The sequence below is a fragment of the Neopsephotus bourkii genome, unplaced genomic scaffold, assembly GCF_033783945.1.
Source record: "Neopsephotus bourkii isolate Nb327-2 ecotype Australia unplaced genomic scaffold, CSIRO-AGI_Nbou_v1 NB_804, whole genome shotgun sequence".
Classification (NCBI taxonomy): Eukaryota; Metazoa; Chordata; class Aves; order Psittaciformes; family Psittacidae; genus Neopsephotus; species Neopsephotus bourkii.
In genome coordinates this window covers 1,174,594-1,187,183 of record NW_026901300.1, presented here as the reverse complement: position 1 = coordinate 1,187,183, position 12,590 = coordinate 1,174,594, and the positions used below count along the sequence as shown (strand labels likewise).

Here is a 12,590-nt window from a genome sequence, read left to right as displayed (position 1 = left end):
ATTGAGAAATTTTTGTGGTACATGGTAATGTGTTACAGTTGTTAATTACTCTAGCTACTAAAAACATACAAGTTATTTCTAGTCTGAGCTTTGATTTACAGCAACCAGCAAATGTCTCCAATGGATTTAGAAGCCTTAAGGAACTAATTTTCCTGTTAGTCATCTTGCAACCACACTGGGTAAACATTATTCCACATAAAGTGTGGTTTCAGTAAACTCTCTGACTGCATTTAACTCCTAAACTTCATGCAGCTCCATAGCTCATGTGGCTGGATCAGGTGGCAGAGAGGGATACAGAAGAGTGGGAAGAATCTTGTGCCAGAGACATGCCAAATTTCCACTCTTTGGAGGATCCATGTGGTAGCAACAATGGTCTCAATAGCAGGAGGCAGCTGCCATGTATGACTCTCAAAATAAATCTTGACGTGATGCTGTGTAACCAAAAGGCATCTTCTCTGCCACCACGAGTGGTCTGTGCCTGCGGGACAATGGTCTGGACACAGCCTCCAAATGATGTTCTGGCAAGGAGCTTTCATTTCTTATGCAGGCAAAACTACTCCTGTCTTCCAGGAGGATTTAATTGAGTAACTTATGGACAGGGTATACTGTGACATGTAAATCTGCCAGTATGGGCTGCGTGTGCAGTAAGAGTAGAAGATCGTGGAATGGTTTAGGTTGGAAGGGACCTTAAAGCTCATCCAGTTCCAATCCCCTGCCACAGGCAGGGACACCTTCCACTAGAGCAGCTTGCTCCAAGCCCCTCTGTCCAGCCTGGTCTTGAACACTGCCAGGGATGGGGCAGCCACAGCTTCTCTGGGCACCCTGTGCCAGCACCTCAGCACCCTCACAGGGAAGAGCTTTTTTCTAATGTCTAATCTCAATCTCCCTACCTGCCCCTCTCCAGCTTTCTCATCAGCACTGGAGCTGCCCTACGGTCTCCCCTTAAGGAGCCTTCTCTTCTCCAGGCTGAACAAGCCCAGCTCTCTCAACCTGCCTTCCTAGCAGAGGTGCTCCAGCCCTGTTGTCATGCAGTTATCATGGAGTGATGCCTTCCACTAAACTCACGTCTAAATAACAAAGGTAGCTGAAGTATTGATTTAGAAAAGAGTTGTGGCTGCTTAGAATGATCTGGTGTCCCCTGTGCTAGAGTCTTTCACCAGAGATCAGGCCTTTCCCTGCAAAAGGGAGCCACCCAAGTGCCCCAGGGTAAAATGTGGATTAGTTAAAGGTCGTGATGAAAGCAGGTGATGGCTTTTTTTGTCTTTTGAGGTTTTGGGAGTGTTTTGGTTTGTTATGCTTTTGTTTGTTGGGATTTTGTTCATTGGTTGCTCTTTGCTGTTGTTTTTGCTAGGCCATTGCAGAATGCTTCAGTCTCCTTTCCTACAATATAAACGATGAGAACAGTTACATCCAGCTAAACAGTGGCAAACTCTTGACAAGCTCTAAACACAGTTAATGTTTAAAAAATGCCATAAAGAGTTTTATTTACATCCTAACAGCGCTACAACCACTATAAGCAAAATGTTGGATTTATGAAAATGATGGTGTGATTTAAAAATTAGCTGTTTTTTTTTGCTTTGGAACAAGGTTTGAAATGCAACATTTCCCTTTGCATGGGAATCTGTTCACATTGCACCTAAATTCAAAGGAATAGTAAATTCAGCTGAAATAATTTGCCTGGTTATACTGAGGTAAATAAGTCTTGTAGATGGCATCTGCTATTGATGCAGAGGGTTGACCAATGTACAGGGGGGTTGTACAGGGCGGTTGGAGGAATTCGATTGCTTAAGCAAAGGTATTGTCTGTACTTATCATGCCTACTAAACAGAACAAAAGCACTAGCTATTGATAAGGAAAAGCAGACACCTGGTTCTATTGACAAGGAAAAGCAGACACTTGGTTCTATTGACAAGGAAAAGCAGACACCTGATTCTACTGATAAGCACCTATTGATAGGGAAAAGCAGACCCTTGAATCTACTGTTAAGGGGGAGAAGCAGATGGTTGATGGCTGGGACCAAACCCTAAGGCCATACGTGAAGACTAAAAGGTGAAAAGTTAAAGAAGAGGAAGACTCATTTACTTCATCTTGAGACCCCTGCCTATGACTAGAGGGGGCACTGCGCAGGCGCAAAGGACCTTCTAGCTCACTGTAATACGAAGCGGGGATAGGATATGAATATGTTTAGGCGTATGGTGCAACCTTATAAATGTAGAGGGAAACAACACTGGGGCACGCATGACTTTGAGGAATTATCTCAGCGCTGAATAAAAAGCATACCTACTTTACAACTTTAACGAGTTGTGGAGTCAATCCGCGCATCACTATACTAAGCACCTTTGTCAAAGAAATAAACTAACTTATATTAATGTAATTATTAAACATTTGAGGGTGCTAAGGTGCTGGCACAGGGTGCCCAGGGAAGCTGTGGCTGCCTGTCCTGGGTTCAGCAGTAGCAGTCATTTTTCTCCTTGGTAGCTGGTGCAGCGCTGTGTTTTGACTTTCAGCCTGGGAACAGTGCTGATAACACCGATGTTTTTAGTTACTGCTCAAATATTTACCCTGACCATAGACTCTGTGAGCCTCATGCTCTGCCAGGGAGGAGGGAAAGCCGGAAGGAAGCAGAGACAGGACACCTGACCCAAACTGACCAAAGACGTATTCCATACCACAACACGTCATGCCCTGGATGTAACGGAGAGTTACCCGGAAGGGCTAGAGGACTGCGGGGTTGGACGAGGTCTCAGTCAGTGCTCGGGCAGTCGGAGTGGGGCGAGCTATTGGCCTGCAAGTGCTGAGGTGGTGTATTCTCTTCCCTTGTTATTTCCTTTATCATTACTATTATTGGTGGTAGCAGCAGTGATTTGTGTTATACCTTAGTTACTAAACTGTTCTTATCTCAACCTGTGGGAGTTGCATTCTTTTGATTCTCTTCCCCATCCCTCCGGGAGTGGGGGAAGGGAAGGGGGGGGGGAGTGAGAGAGCAACTGCATGATTTATGGCTGACTGGGTTTAAAGCACAACACTGCCGCATCCCTGCCAGTGTTCAAGGCCACGCTGAACACAGGGGCTTGGAGCAAGCTGCTCTAGTGGAAGGTGTCCGTGCCCGTGGCAGGGGGCGGAACTGGATGAGCTTTAAGGTCCCTTCCAACACAAATCACTGCTGCCCACTCAGGTGCGAGGTCCTCCACTACAGGAGCCCCCCACCCGCACCCCCAGCGCCGCGCGGTGCGTGCCGGGAGCTTGGTCCATTTCCCGCCCCTCGGTCAGGTCCTGACGCCGCCATCGGACTGCAGCTCCCGGCGTGCCCCGCGCTGGACACGCATGCGCGGCCGGGGTTCGTCGGACAAAAACCTCCCCCTTGGGCTCCGTTGCTGTTACCGGACCGGCGCTGGGCTCAGCCCGAGACCGTGAGGGGGAAGAACGGGACCGTGTGGCGTCCGAGCCCATCGCCGCCGCTGAGAGGCCGCGGGGAAACCGGCTCCAGTCAGCAGGACTGGGCGCCCGGCGGTGGGTAAGTGGGAGGGTGGGACCGGGCCCCGCCGGTACTAGAGGGGAGAGGAACGGGACCGTTATACTGCGGGTCGCTGAGGGAAGGCCTCCCCGTCCTTCAGCGCGGTGGGGCCGCATCCCCCGTGGGGCTCTGGCTGTGTGGGTGGGAAAGGGCGGGACGCGGTATGCAAAGGGCTCTGGGTGTCCTTCCTCACACCTTCCGGAGGGGCGGCGGCGGGGCCTGCTCTGGGACCCCGCACCCTCCCAGACCGGGAAGCGGCTCCTTGTGCATTGCGGTGCCGGGCACCCCACCAGGGACAAGGGGGGCATGCGCGCTTGGGACTGGGACCAGCACCGAGCCTCTCGTGTGAGCCGCTGACCGAGCCCTGGGGTGGGGGTGCCGGGCAGCTCAGATGAGGAGTTCCTGCAGTCACGTACAGCCGGCAGGAGGGTTTTATTGATTCTTTTCTGTTGAAATCTAGAGGCCTTTAGGGCTTGTTTCCCCTCCTATATAACTACCAGGCACTTGAGTCTTACCCCGCGGGTGGCTATCTGCACGGAAGTCGCTGTCAAGGGGAGCAGGTTACCTGGGGGGAATCAGAATCAACTCGGTTGGAAAAGACCTTTAAGACCAGCAAGTCCAAGCTTTACCGCAGCACTGCCAAGGCCACCAGTAAGCCACGTTGCTGAGAGCCTCATCTGTACAGTTTATGAACCCTTCCAGGGATGGTGACTCCCTGGGCAGCCTGTTCTGATGCTTGACCACCCTTTCGTTTAGGAAATTTTTCTTAATATCCAGTCTGAAGGGCAGGAGAGCTCGGCAGAGAGACCCAGAGGGTGCTCCTGCACAGTGGCTCCTTAAGGCTGGAGTTCAGTCAGGGTGGGTTTATGTGCAGCAATGTGTGTGTTCCAAAGGACCTGCCTACCCAGCAGCAGAGAGGTGTTATAGAAGCCTTTCAACCTGATGTTTAAGGGAGGTCAGTGTAAAGTCATACACCTGTCTGGATGTGTAACATGAGCGCCTCTCTTGGATTAATGACAGAATTTTTAATTATTGTGTTTTGGGTATCATTTGGTTGTGTTTCCAGTTCTTTAATTGCAGGCTTAGTGTATAAGTTACTTGAGAGAAACATCCGCATGGTGACTGTTTAATGAGTGCAACCACCCCCTTGTAAGCTAATTGTGTAGCTGAGTTGTCAGTGCGTGTGAATCTTTGGGTTAAGAGCTTGCAATAAAGAGCAACTCTTAGACTCTGTTTATAAACATTTCTATTTTTTTTTTCTGCTTGCCTAATTTGAACTGTGCAATTAAAATAACAACCCCCTATGAAACATATTAAAAGATAAACAAAAGTAAAGGCTTATAAACCATTAGGTAAATTAGATGATATAAAAGTTTGTCCCCCCCATATGGACTGGTAAGAGGCTACAGTCAGCTCTTTGTCTTATCCATCAGCACATGAGAACCTTTTCATAGAAGTTTGATTGAAACTTGTGTTCCTCTGTGTCCTGGGTTTAGCAGTAGCAGTCATTTTTCCCTTTCTTAGTAGCTGGTGCAGTGCTGTGGTTTTGACTTTCAGCCTGGGAACAACACTGATAACACCAATGTTTTTAGTTGCTGCTAAGTAATGTTTATCCTGACCAAGGACTTTCTGAGTCTCATGCTCTGCCAGGGAGGAGGGGAAGCCAGGAGGAAGCAGAGACAGGACACCTGACCCAAACTAGCTGAAGAGGTATTCCATACCAGAGCATGTCATGCCCAGGATGTAAAACTGGGGGCAGTGTCCTGGGTTCAGCAGTAGGAATCATTTTTCTACTTAGTAGCTGGTGCAGTGCTGTGTTTTTGACTTTCAGTCTGGGAACTGTATTGATAACACCGATTGTTTTAGTTGTTGAGTAATGTCTACTCTGACCAAGGACTCTGTGAGTCTTGTGCTGTGCCAGGGAGGAGGGGAAGCTGGGAGGAAGCAGAAACAGGACACCTGACCCAGACTAGCCAGAGGTATTCCATACCACAGCACGTCATGCCCAGGATGTAGAACTGGGGGCAGTTATCCGGAAGGGCTAGATCACTGCTCAGTCGGGGTGGGTATTGGTCAGCGAGTGGTAAGCGGTTACATTCTCTTCCCTTGTTATTTCCCTTATCATTGTTGTTATTGGTGGTAGCAGTAGTGATTTGTGTTACACCTTAGTTACAGGACTGTTCTTATCTCAACCCGTGGGAGCTGCATTCTTTGGATTCTCCTCCCCATCCCTCTGGGAGAGGGGGTTGGGAGGAAAGGAGGGGGAGTGAGCAAGGGCTGCTTGGCTGAGTTGCTGACTGGGCTGAAACCACTACACTCTGTAAGGCTGAGTTTGTCATTGTCCTGGTTTTGGCTGGGATAGTGTTAATTTTCTTCCTGGCAGCTGGCATAGTGCTCTGTTTTGGCTTTAGTTTGAGAACAATGCTGATAAGCAGTGCTTACCCTAATCAAGGACTTTCCAGTCTCTCATGCTCTGCCAGTGAGGAGAAACACAAGAAAGCAGGAGGGAGCACAGCCAGGATGCCGGACTTGAACTAGCCAAAGGGATATTCCATACCATAGGAAATCATGCCCAGTATGTAAACTGGGGGGAGTTGTCCAGGAGGGCTTATCACTTCCTGGGGACAGGCTGGGCATCAGACAGCAGGTGGTGAGCAATTGTACTGTGCAGGGCAAAGTTTATTCCTTCATTTTTCTATTTTCTATAATTATTGTTGTTATATTGTTATATCTTCAGTTATTGAACTGTTCTTAGCCCTTAGGTCTTTACTTTTTTTTCTGATTTTCCTCCCCATCCCACTGGGGAATGAGGGAAAGCAAGTGAGCAGCTCTGTGGTACTTACTTGCCAGCTGGGCTTAAACCATGAGAGCAGTTTTCTGATGGAAAGTTACTGACACGTGCCCAAACTGTTGCTTATGGAATTGACTTTTATTTCTGGTCTCAGATTCTGGGTGGAGAGAGACTTCTAATAAGATTGACATAAACGCTTTAATTCTTAGAAGAACATGTGTAATAGATTCCATGAAAATCACTGTTCTGGTTCGTTTGGTTAAATACAGTAATAGGAACAAGGGAGAAGATGCAGAATGAATTAAGTGACCAAATAGAGGGGCCTGATTATTGCTGTACAATGATTGGGTAATGAGTTTCACAGGTTTCCCAGGGTTGCCTGATGCATGCTATGCTGGGCAGGAGCATGCCAGTGTGGGCACAGGGTGGTTCACTGCATGAAGCTACTGTATAAGGTGTATGCTTCAGTTGGTATATAGCTTGGCATCTGAATAGTTCTTTCTCAAGGTGTTTGAACACAAATGGATGTTCATTGTCAGTTTAGCTCTTTGTGGGAACTCCAGAGGAATTGAATGGGTTTTGTTTGCTCTTTAATCACACTGACCCTTTTGATCCCTGTGACCATTGCAGTATGACATAGAGATCCAAAGGACCAGCTCGCACTATTGAGGATGACAATTTCTCACTCTGGAAAATGTGCCAGCACCAATTTGTTATATTTAAATAAATACAAATGGAGTTTAGACTCACTCACTTCTTGGATATTATGTGTAAGTCTTGATGGGCAGGAACTAAGGTAAATTGTTACTCAACACGATCATCATGTTGACTAAGTAAATGTAATTACACTGGTAAAGACAAATTATTGGATGGTCAGGACTGCTGTGATTAATATTTTGTTTACATGGTTTCACTGTAATTTATGAATGCCTTGATGCTGCAGTAGGGCACTGCATACTTAAACACTCCAAAACTCAGTGATTTGTTCCCCAGGTCTGTCTGGCTTTAATGCAGCAATGATTTTACACTAATGACTTCTTAACTACTCCAAACTGGGTAGTGCCTTGTGAGGTACATAGTTAAATACTGCATTTTCATTTATATAACAGTTCATCATTACATGACGGTTTACTTTGGAATCTTTAATGAAAATCAAATTTAAATATCTCTTTGCAAACATACAGACTTATGAATGAGAGAAATCAGGTGCTTCTAAAATAATAGTTGCTCAAATAGTGGTTTTCTTTTTTAATGTCTATGAAGAGTAGCAGAGCTCATCTAGGCTGACTAAAAGTCATCAATCATGAGTGTCACAAAACTACCTAGAAAAATGGGAATTAATTGTTACTGGTCTTAGTAGGGGAGTCTCAGTGGTGTAGTGAGCACTCCTAGCAAAGTGATGCTGGTTCTGTGTGACTTTGTGTTGTCTCAGTGCTCTCTGGTATGTTGAGCTCCAGGTGTTTCCCCTCAGAACTTTATTGTTTGTTAGGGACCCTTTTTCTCTTTCCTGATGACTTTTGGTTACTGACCTTTTGCATGGCTGCCCTTGAAGGTAAAAAAATAAAGGAAGCTTAAGTCAGTGAGCACTACAGTAGGGATCTGGGGTAGTGTGTCACTTTACAGCAAGATCATGTTGCCAGGTTGCATGCTTCTGCAAATCCTTTCATTAACTGGAGTGGGATGTGCTGTCGTAAGTAGTTGCTGTTGGGTTTTGTTGGGGTAAGCCCTAATATAGAACACTTGGTGCTGCGTCTTGATGTTGCTGCTGTGAGTTAAATCTATGTGGTGGGAGTTGGATTGAAATGGTGACAGCAAATCTCCCAGATGCTGTGTTTGATGGGTCACTGTTGCTGCACTTGTAATGGTGTGGGGTGTGAATGGGAAGAGTATGCTTCCCAGGAAACTGCTCCTGGGGTGAGACCGTGAGTGCCACATCTGTATTCCTGGTGTCTCAGACTGGAAAGTGATACAGCTAAAGGCTAGGGAGATAAATACACTATATTTTTAGTGAGCAAAAGAGCAAGAAGGCTGACTTGAATTGTGATGTGCATCTTTCCTGAATCAGCTGCTTTGTTCCAGGTAAGAGGCTGGGGAAAAAAGGCAAAAGAGATACTTCAGAGAGTATGTGAGGGGGGAGAAGGGCAGAGCCTCCCTGGTACATTAAAGCTTCTTCAGGGCTGCTCTGCTGTACTTCAGAGTTAGTTTTATTCATTCTGGGGGGGGGGGAGAGAGTGGTAATAGCCTGGGTTCTGTCTTAGCTAACAGCTGACCAGGTATATGTACATGATGACTTCTGTAGCCAGTGAGTCCAGGTTTGTACCTCCAAGAGAGCCAACTTCTATCTGGAGGAGCTGACAGTAAGCTGGAAAAGAGTTTGAGTTGACTGAATGCCCTTTGATATCTCCCGATTGTCATTCCTTCCTGTACCTGATGGCAGAAAGCTTAACCCTCTTGGTTTTGGTGTAGGCTGTAAGCAGAGTTAAAATCTGTCAGACCTGCGTCTGCCTCTTTACATTGGATTGAGCTGCCTCTGAACATCTGGAGCTGCTTTTGTTTGGTATGGTCCAGTAGTCTTTGTATTTCAAAACAGGCTGGTCCTCCACAGAGGTAATGTGGATGTTGCTCACCCAAATTGATTTGTAATCCATATGCACCAGATGCAGATGGTGAAGAACTGGCAATGTTTATGTGGAGGAACTCCCAGATCCTTTGCTTCTGTATCTCTTGGGCTATGACTGGTAAAAAGATTTCCTTTCAAAAAATAGCTGCATATATCTGAAGGTAGGGCTGTCAGACAGTCTGAGCACCCTTGCTGTAAGCTTGTTTTATTTCTGCTGTGTGTGAGCAGTTTAGTGGTTCAGAGGAGCTGAAAATTGTTCGTTATACAAATAATTCATAATTTTATGATGATCAGTGACATGACATAAGAAGGAAAATAGGGCATTCTGACAGGATTGTGTAGGTCAGCTATGAAAGCACATTGGAGAGTTAAGATGACAGCCTCCTAAATATCTGTGTACTGCAGCTAGGGTGGATGTGTGTCCTGGGTTCAGCAGTAGCAGTCATTTTTTTCTCCTTCTTGGTAGCTGGTGCAGCCCTGTGTTTTTGACTTTTGGCCTGGGAATGTTGCTGATAACACAGATGTTTTTAGTTACTGCTCAAATGTTTGGTCTGGCCAAGGACTTTCTGAGCCTCATGCTCTGCCAGGGAGGAGGGGAAGCCAGAAGGAAGCAGAGACAGGACACCTGACCCAAACTGACCAAAGAGGTATTCCGTACCACAGCACGTCATGCCCAGGATGTAACTGAGAGTCACCCAGAAGGGCTAGAGGACTGCGGGGTTGGATTAGGTGTCAGTCGGTGCTTGGTTTGGCTGGGGGGGGGGGGCAAGTTATTGGTCAGCGGGTGATGAGGTGTTGTATTCTCTTCCCTTGTTATTTCCTTTGTCATTACTATTATTGGTGGTAGCAGCAGTGATCTGTGTTATACCTTAGTTACTGGACTGTTTTTATCTCAACCTGTGGGAGTTGCATTCTTTTGATTCTCCTCCCCATCCCTCCGGGAGAAGGGGGAGGGCAAAAAGGGGGGGAGTGAGAGAGAGACTGCACGATTTATGGCTGACTTTGTTTAAACCATGGCAATGTGTTACAGAAAATCGGAAGACCCAGTGGTGGCAGGTTTGCATCCCAACAGTTTCTCTGCTAGGTCAGGTCAGAACTATCAACCTTAACTCCCTCTGAAACAAGAGATCACTGAACCAAATTTTAGGAAAAATAACAGATTTTCAGCCAAGATCTGTTTAAAAAGATTCATTGCACTTAACAGCTTGTGCATATTAATCTGTACAGTTTGGAAAGAACCAAATTCTCTCCTTTGTCAGAAGGCCAGTATTTGGGCAGAGTTAAGTATGCTGAAATTGTGCCCAGAAGGCAAGGAAGCCCATGGGTGAAAGCTGCAGCAGCCAAGAAGCAGTGTAGCTTTGTTAGGTTTGTTTTTTTTGTAGGGGATATATTTTGTTCATTTTTATTCCAGCTTTGTAATGAAGTGTGTGCTGTTGTACTCTGCTAGAATAACGTTTTTTTCCCTGAAATATCAAAAGTGACCGCTGGGGATCTAGCAGGAGCTGGGCTGCTTTCCCCTAAGGAGCAGCAGATCTGCAGTGATGTATAGGATCAACTCGAATTTTGGGGTTCTTGAGAGTTACCTTCTACCTGTGACAGGATTTGATTTAGTGGTGTAATGCGAGGTGAGGGGTTAGTGTAGAGAAACCTGCTTTGGCATCTGTGGATACTTTCCTGGAGAGTAGCAGGCAATGGATAGGTTTATGATTTGCGGAATACCCACTTGCTCTGCATCTGGTGTAGGGTTGTTGGTATTGCTTATTAAGGCATTTTCTCTAAGAAATGCCTATTCCTTCATCCCCGCCCTAATTTTACATGTGTTCTCTATACACTTAACTGAAAGATTTTCTTCATAAAGCTTAGTTATTTTTTTGTCTGCTTTTTATGTGTCTGACAAGCAACTTCTAGAGAGAGTATCCATTTCAGGTGCATTTATAGAGTTTGGCATGTGTGCCCCTGGATGAGCACAGGGAAGATGGAAAGAAACTGTGTTTTGTGGTTTTGTTCTCTCTTGCCTATTTTTTGTGTCTTAAAGAAGAAGCCAGAAAGAAACATGGGGAGTGAGATACATGGTGGTTTCATTTGGCCTCCTGAAAAGCCACTTGTTATTTTGTTGTTGGCTTTCTCCTTGTAAAAGGAAAATCCAGGGGGTTTTCTAGCAATATATCCTGGTGACCTTCTCATCAGACAGTGTGCTGGATATGCGTGGGATAATTTTCTTTGGAGCAGCTGGTATGGAGCTGTGTTTTGGATTTGTGCTTGAAACAGTGCTGTAATTCAGGGATGTTTTCATTGTTACTGCTTCTGAGTGGTGCTTAGTTGCTGTCTGGAGTTAAAACGCAGCCAGGAGTGTCTAAATGCTACATCCTTGGTACTTTACCAGAGTGTTTTGCAAAGCTTTGTTCATTGTTACAAGCCTTTATGTGGGCAAAGGCTCATCTTGGCGCAGTTAAGCTGAAGGATTTATATGTAATTATAACTAATATTAACTGATCTGTAAGTTCTTTAGCAATATGTGATTAATAGATATATCATAAGTGGTACTCTGGCAGCCACTTATAATTGTTCAAAGGATGGTTTTTAAATTGGTCTTTTTGTGTTGCATGTTGGTGTTACGCTTTTCCCAAGCCTTTGCAGTGGGGATTTGTGTGACAACAAAATGGGGTCAAGAGATGGGGTGTTGTGTGACCACACTGGGCAGTGGGGTTGTCACACAACTCTCCTAAGAGCTTGGAAATGCAGCCAGGTTCATAAGATCTGTTCTTTTTAGATCTACATTTATTCCTTCCAATAATAAACACTGTTCCAGTGGTACAGATTTAGTGGAGAAAACTGTTGTTTTAAATGGAGAAACTGGCAAAATGTGTGTGGGAAATCTTTTGCATCTGACTTGCTGTCATGTAGGTAGGAAAAATATTGTGGTGCCGTGGTGCAACAGCATGTCTCTTGACTCTACATTAAACACTGATCTGGCACCATGCAGATTGTTAAAGAATGGGTATCCTAAAAATACAAGACACTTTATGCTTTGGAATGACTCTTCCAAATGGTATTAGAAAAGTAGTCCAGTGATAACATTATCCAACTCCCGATCCAAAAGTTATTCCAAAATACTAAAGCTGTGGCCTCATGGTCAGCACTAAAGGAACTTGAGATATGTTATCTTCTCTGCTAAGTCAGGGTGGCTGTCTATGGGGCTGTGAAGTGAATCAAGCTAAGACCTGGTCCAGTGGAGCAGTTTTCTGCCCTGTTCCCTGGACAAGCTCCCTGCCTGTGGATCAGAAACCAACTTCCAGGGATAGGAGAAATTCTGGCATTTCTCTAATATTCATCTTCAGCCCTCAGGTGATTGCTAGAATTTCCTTGGTCTGCTTTTTGGATAAGATACTTCTGCAAAATAGACAGTAAGTTAACTCTTGTTTTTACACCACATGATTTTTTCACCTAGAATTGGGTAGATGTGTATGTTTGCCATTGCTGTCTTGGAAGATGTTGAACTTGATGCAGAACAACTGCATCAGACAGTGAATGGAGGCATGGGAGGAAGGGAAAATGTGTAGCTATGTTCTCTCATCTGTAATACCAGATTGTTAAGATATCATGTTAAAAAATCTAAAAGCCATCATGTTTAAAATCACTGTCAGCATCCCAACCCTAAAGGAGTT

General features: G+C 45.5%; 1 protein-coding gene across 1 annotated transcript in view; it reads left to right on the top strand.

The window, feature by feature from the left end:
• Nucleotides 1-3,448: 3,448 nt before the first annotated feature.
• GTF2I (general transcription factor IIi) overlaps nt 3,449-12,590 on the top strand; it is a 73,372-nt gene continuing 64,230 nt past the window's right edge. The window contains exon 1 of the mRNA XM_061355457.1: nt 3,449-3,514. The gene's annotated coding sequence lies outside the window, so the exon portion shown is untranslated. The remainder of the gene's footprint in view (nt 3,515-12,590) is intronic.